This window comes from Xenopus laevis, chromosome 7L, assembly GCF_017654675.1.
Source record: "Xenopus laevis strain J_2021 chromosome 7L, Xenopus_laevis_v10.1, whole genome shotgun sequence".
Lineage (NCBI taxonomy): Eukaryota > Metazoa > Chordata > Amphibia > Anura > Pipidae > Xenopus > Xenopus laevis.
Genome location: NC_054383.1, coordinates 113,414,184 through 113,420,647, shown reverse-complemented (window position 1 = coordinate 113,420,647; position 6,464 = coordinate 113,414,184).

Below are 6,464 nucleotides of genomic sequence, written 5' to 3'. Positions count from 1 at the left end.
TCAGTAGTCCTGGTTTCTTAAATCTGACTAGGGATCCAGACTGAAAGCATACTACTTTCAGTTAGAAATATAGATACTGTCAGGGCCGGATTTACCCTCCTTGCCCCCCTAGGCCCAGCTACTGTGCCGCCCCCCCCCACCCCGCGCGCATTTTCTGGATGTGAATCTTTTTCCAATCAGGACATTTATGCAAAAGTGGATCAAATGGATCAACTAGCAGTTAGGCTTGTTTGAGATATATCTCTATATATAGACACCTTTTTATACATAGATGCAGAGAGAGATGTGTCCCTTGTTTTGATAAGTTTGTCAATTGTGCTCCAGTGGGCAGCCGCAGCATCAGTTAAATATTTATTATAAAATAAAAAAGTCAAATCTTGGCAGCAACATAATCTTTGTAGTTCCTATTTCTCAGCAGACATTATCCCTTATAATACATGAGTGATACTCAGAGTTCCCTGTATAACTCAGCCTGCAGCCTTGTGCCTTTATATGATCACAGAACAACCCCTCAGTGACCTCTAATATCCCTATCATTTACAGTAGGGGGTACATTATCCCTTATAATACATGAGTGATACTCAGAGTTCCCTGTATAACTCAGCCTGCAGCCTTGTGCCTTTATATGGTCACAGAACAACCCCTCATTGACCTCTAATATCCTTATCATTTACAGTAGGGGGTACATTATCCATTATAATACATGAGTGATACTCAGAGTTCCCTGTATAACTCACCCTGCAGCCTTGTGCCTTTATATGGCCATAGAACCCCTCAGTGACTTCTAATATCCTTATCATTTACAGTAGGGGGTACATTATCTCTTATTATACATGAGTAATTCTCAGAGTACCCTGTTTCCAGTTGAAAAGATAATTTACAAATAGAACAAACTGTGTCTGATGTTGCACTTGGTACTGCAGCGCAGCTTTTCTTATAAGAAGCAGTTTCTGGCCGTATCTGCTGCTGCACAAGTCTGGATGTCAGATGAGAGAGAACCAATATGTTCTGCTGAACCCTGCAGCTAAGATGCAAGTCAATCACATTTTGTAAACAAGGGAAAACTGTAAAAAAGGAAACCTAATTCTGTAATAGGTTGAAACGAAAAAGGTCCCTTATGTCGCACTCTTGTAAATTTCTTCTTAATGAAATATAATAATCATTAATTAATTAAATGGAGTAAATGGATTTAAATTAATTGAGGTTTTTAATTTCATCACACAATATATATAAAATCATGTACAAAATTCATTTATCAAATTTCATATGTAGCCATTAATTTATAGCATTAAATTCATATTATTACTTTGTTTATAAATATTAATTTCATCTTGATTATCGTAGCAGTAACTTAAAGCATAAAAAGTTCTATATTAAAAATAGACTAATTGTGTAATAGAACTGAAATGGTTTTCATTTTGTAGGAAGCAGGAAAGGGCCATAAAAACATCTGTAACAGGTTTAGATCACTTGTGATTCTGCACCTCCAGCAAATCTGCAAGTTGACTATGACATATTTCTCTACATGGCCGATATACAGCAGATCTGCAGGGGAAATGTTAAATGTACATACCAGCTAAGGAACAGATCAGCTTGCTGGGACACACGCAGCACAGCAGAGGCAGCAGCAGCACGAGCACCGAGAGGAGTGGGAGGGAGCGGAGCCACAGCAGGAGATAGGCTGGAGGAGCGGTCCTAAAGCCAGCCGGATCTATCAGGAGCAGCCGACTTACACAAGATGTTAGGAGGCGTCTTCTTGCCGCCCCTAACATCTTGCCGCCCTAGGCCCGGGCCTAGGGGGCCTTTCCCTAAATCCGGGCCTGGATACTGTCAAGGAAACCAGACAGGATTCTGCTTCATACTATGCTGAGCTTGGCCAAGAGTAGGGTTGTCACCTTTTTAAGAAAAAAATGCCAGCCTTCCTATATATTTATGTTTTTTTAACTATTATTAACATTAGGGTGAAGCATCATTTTTACTGGCCAAGCCGGTAAAATACTGAGCAGGTGGCAACCCTAGCCAGGAGGTGAGACCTAGTGCTCGAGCTATACAGAGCGAACCCATCCTGTTCCCTGTCAAGTTGCTTCAGATCCAGGAGGTGAATGGTGCAACTGTGGTGAGTGTCTGTACTGCAGAACTGCCTGTAATCCCCAGTGTATCTGCCCTCGGTGAGTGAGCCACCCAGGATACTGGCAATTATACAATGTGGCCCCCTGTGAGAGGACAGGTGTTATTTGTGTACCTGCTATGTGGGAGCAGTTACTAAGCCCAAGAAGAGGTACTTTTGGGAGATAGGACTACCTGGGGTATACGAGCTTTGGGACAGGACCTTTTGCATTAAATTGAACTGTGCATTTTTTATCACCATCTAGAGTGGAACACGGTAGGGATTCAGAGTAGTGCCCGCTAGTAAGTCAGATAGGTCCCCAATGGTTCCCCGTGCAGAAGTGTTATTTGTATTAGATGCCCATTGCATTTATTTTTTGCTAAATAAAGACAGAGGGACAGACCCTGTTTCCCAGGCCAGGGCATGAAGGGGGGCCCGGCAGTGCTGCAGTTTTTAAAAGAGTCAGGCCCCTCTTGAGAGCGCCGAAGCCTGCGGCCATCCCGAACAGCCAAAATGCGGAAGTGCCGAGAACAGCCAAAGGACCCGAAGCGGAACTCCCGAATCGGCAAAAAGACCCGAAGACACGACAGGAGGCAAAGTTCAAGTCCTGAAGCCACGAGTTCAATTCTACTGAACACCATTGTGGCTTTTTTTTGAATCCCCTGGCCACCAATGTATTATTTTAATATTCTATAGGCCTCTGCCACCAATTTTTTTTTTTTTAAATTTGGGGGAGCCCAATTTTTTTTAACTTGTAAGGGGGGGCCTGGCACCAATGTTTTTTTTAAAAACCTTTAATTGGAAGATCTTTTAGTTTACCCACGAAAACAATATATTGTTTTTTTCTGGACAACCTAAGCTTTCAAGATATGCTAGAATGTTGGTGTAATTCTACTTCTGTAAAAAGATATAGGCTTCTAAGTGTCTACAAATTGAAAAAAAAAAATCATGTCTCCTGTAATATAAACACCCTAAATATGAACACCAAGGGTCTACTGAACAGTTTGATGCCCACTATGCATAGAGATACCAAAGCAGCTGGCATGTACGGACCCCAAATGAAAATAGTGTATATGGATTTCTCGTCTGCCAATTTGTCTTCTGTGAACAAATCCCCCTGGCTGTGTATTATGTTATGCAAGACCCCTAACAGTACATAGACCCCCAAAAACCATATACAGTATTTATGAAAAGTACACGTTCTGACAAATACAACAATTCTAAAAATGTGTTTCTACTTACGATCAAACTGCAAAATGATGCTAAACAAAAAGCAAGGAATAACTTGTAACAATCTGTTAATAAGGCCCCCTTCAGAAGATGACTAGTCCAGGAAGTCACAGCAGGTGACTCTGGCTCCCCCTGCGCCTTTTGGGGCAACAAACTTTCTGCGGTGGAGACAGGGGACCAGAGCACGTTACTGAAACAAAGTGAGGGAGGGAGGGAGGGATGCACAACTATGCAGGCATAAAAAAAAATACAATTAGGCAAATTACAGAACAATCCCTCAACTGGAAAAGCCCAGGTCCCGAGTATTCTGGATAGCAGGTCCCATACCTGTAATGCCCAATTCTACAATAGACGTTCTCCTTATAAAATATCATTAATAGGGTTTTCCCTAAACAGGTATTGGTTCTGTTATCCAGAATGCACAGGACCTGGGGTATTCCAGATAAAGGATCTTTGCATAGTTTGAATCTCCATAACTTAAGTCTATTAAAAAAGCATTTAAACATTAATTATACCCAAAAAGATTTTTTTTTTTTTAAATTAGAATTATCTGATTAAAATGGAGTCTTTGGGAGATGGCCTATCCCTAATTTGGAGCTTTCTGGATAACAGGTTTTTGGATAAAGGATCCCAAACCATACTTGAGCCAGAAGAGGAAGGCAAATAAATAAAAAAAACTATAAAAAATTAAAAAAACAATTGAAAAGTTGTTAACAATCAAAATATAATAAACGCCCTGTCAAATAAATTAAATTAACAATCAATGTATCAATAAATCAATTAACATTTCACTGCTCTTCAGTAGAGATGGCCGAATTTATTCGTCAGGCATGAATTTGCCATGAATTTCTGCATTTTACCACCTGCGAATAGTTTCGTGAAACTGCAACGAAAATTCGCCGGGAAAATGTTTTGCTGCCACAAAAAAGTTGCTTGCATACAAATTGTTGCACATCAAAATTATTTTGATGCCCATTGACTTTAATGCATTTGGATAAAAAGGTTGCGCATGTAAAAATTGTTGCTTGTGTAAAAATTGTCGCGCATCAAAATATCTTGACGTCTATTGACTTCAATGTATTTTGCACATTTTTCGCCATTTCACAAATTTTTGAGTAGTTTTGCAAATTTTTTGGCAAAGCAAAACGGGACAGATTCGCCCAGCATTGCTCTTCAATATACTTGTGATATTAATCAGCAACTGACTCCTGCACCAAATTTGTATCTACACTCATGCCACATTTATTGTACAGAACTGTGGAATAAGTTGGTACATAATAATAATAATAACAATAATTATAATAATAATTATAATAAGCAATATGTCAGGCTGTTAACATTCTTTGCACTCCTGGTTCTGACTCCTGAAACAATGTTGCAAGCCAGCTGAATAAAGCTGATTGAAAGACCCAGAGAACAGAAAGAATAAACAAACACTGTATTTAATAGCAATTACATTTAATATAATTTTAAAACAATTGAAAAACTTTACTAAGTATATATTGGAACGTTTCTCAAAAAATATATATTCTTTAAATAGGCAAAAATAGTTTTGGGGGGAGGATCCCTTTAAAAATACTAGTCCCAAAGATATTTTTAATGATATATGAACCTTACACCTTGCTCTGACCACCATGTTTTAGTAGTTCTCCAATGTTGTAAAATGTTGCAAATGAATTGGTCAGACAGGTAAACTGGACTGGGGAGCTACTGGGGCATATTTGGAGGCACAGATCTTCCCTGCTAAAGAGATGTGGTTGCCTTGGGCTCATATAGAACCACAAAACATAATGTGCAGCATTTTACCCTAATTCTTAGGGTAGTTTTTTTTTAGTTTTAGTTCTTCTTTAGGGATTGTTCACCTTTGAGTTAACTTTTAGTATGATGTAGATGGTAATATTCTGAGACAATTTGCACTTGTTTTAATTTTTTTATTATTTGTGGTGTTTAAGTTATTTGGCGTTTTATTCAGCAGCTCTCCAGTTTGCAATTTCAGCAATCAGTTTGTAAGGGGGGTAAGGGTTAATGCTCCTTCGTCACCATGGAAATCAACCTTCACTGGACAGATGAAAATTCACACCGATGGTAAATCAAAAAATGAAGAACTTTTATTGGAAACACTTCACGATATCCATTAACTTTTGTACAATCCAAACACAGTCCCATGGGTGTCACTTACTCCCTTTCTTGCAGAGCAATAACTTATTGTATAGCGAACCCCTCACACGAAATCACTGGAGACACAGGAACACCCCTTTCAAAGGCGACTTACCACCTTCCTACTTCAGTCGGGCTGACACCACAGCAGTGCACCGCTGACCTTTTAGGATAGGAATTTTCCACCTTCTGCTCCTACCAGTCCGGCATACGTCCTATGCCCCTCTGGCCTACTCCAGATAGGATTTTTCTTGCGTCCCTCCTTCAGGATGTTTGTGTTCCCCCTAACACTCCAGCCCTCACTGGCAAAGCCTTGGCTCCTAAGCCACTTACTCCTTGTTGGGGTCTTGGCTACCCATTCTAGTGGTCCACTCACTATCTATAGTACCTAGTACTTTACTGTAGCCCTATCACGATCTACTTTTCTTCAGAAGCATCCACTGAACACCCATTAATGTGTTTCACCCTTTTATATACTATCCCTAATCAACCATCCCCTTAACATCTGCTGTGCATGTGCTGTTAACATTTCTCTATCATGTGCTGTTCTCACTGTAGTGCATGTGCTTTCCCCAGGTCACCACATGAAACCTTCACCATTCACTTGCATGACAACACTGCCACCTTGTGGTGAATTTTACACATTACAGTCTCAAAACATTTAACACTTTCAATCACTTACATTTAACACTTTCAATCACTTCAACATTTTCACAGCACCCACATTCACTTTACACATACAATACACTTTTTTCATGCACACAACTCAATCACGTTCTTACAAGGTTGTTAGGCTCCATTATGTTCTTTGGTGCAGGCTGCAGCACAGGCGCAAATATCTGTAATAGACATTGGGATGTTATGTGTGCCGGACACGGTAGGCTTTGGGCATCTGCATACAGGTTTTTTATCTAATAATATCTGTATAATTGTGATCAGGGAATAGATTAAAAAAATTATATTCCTAGTT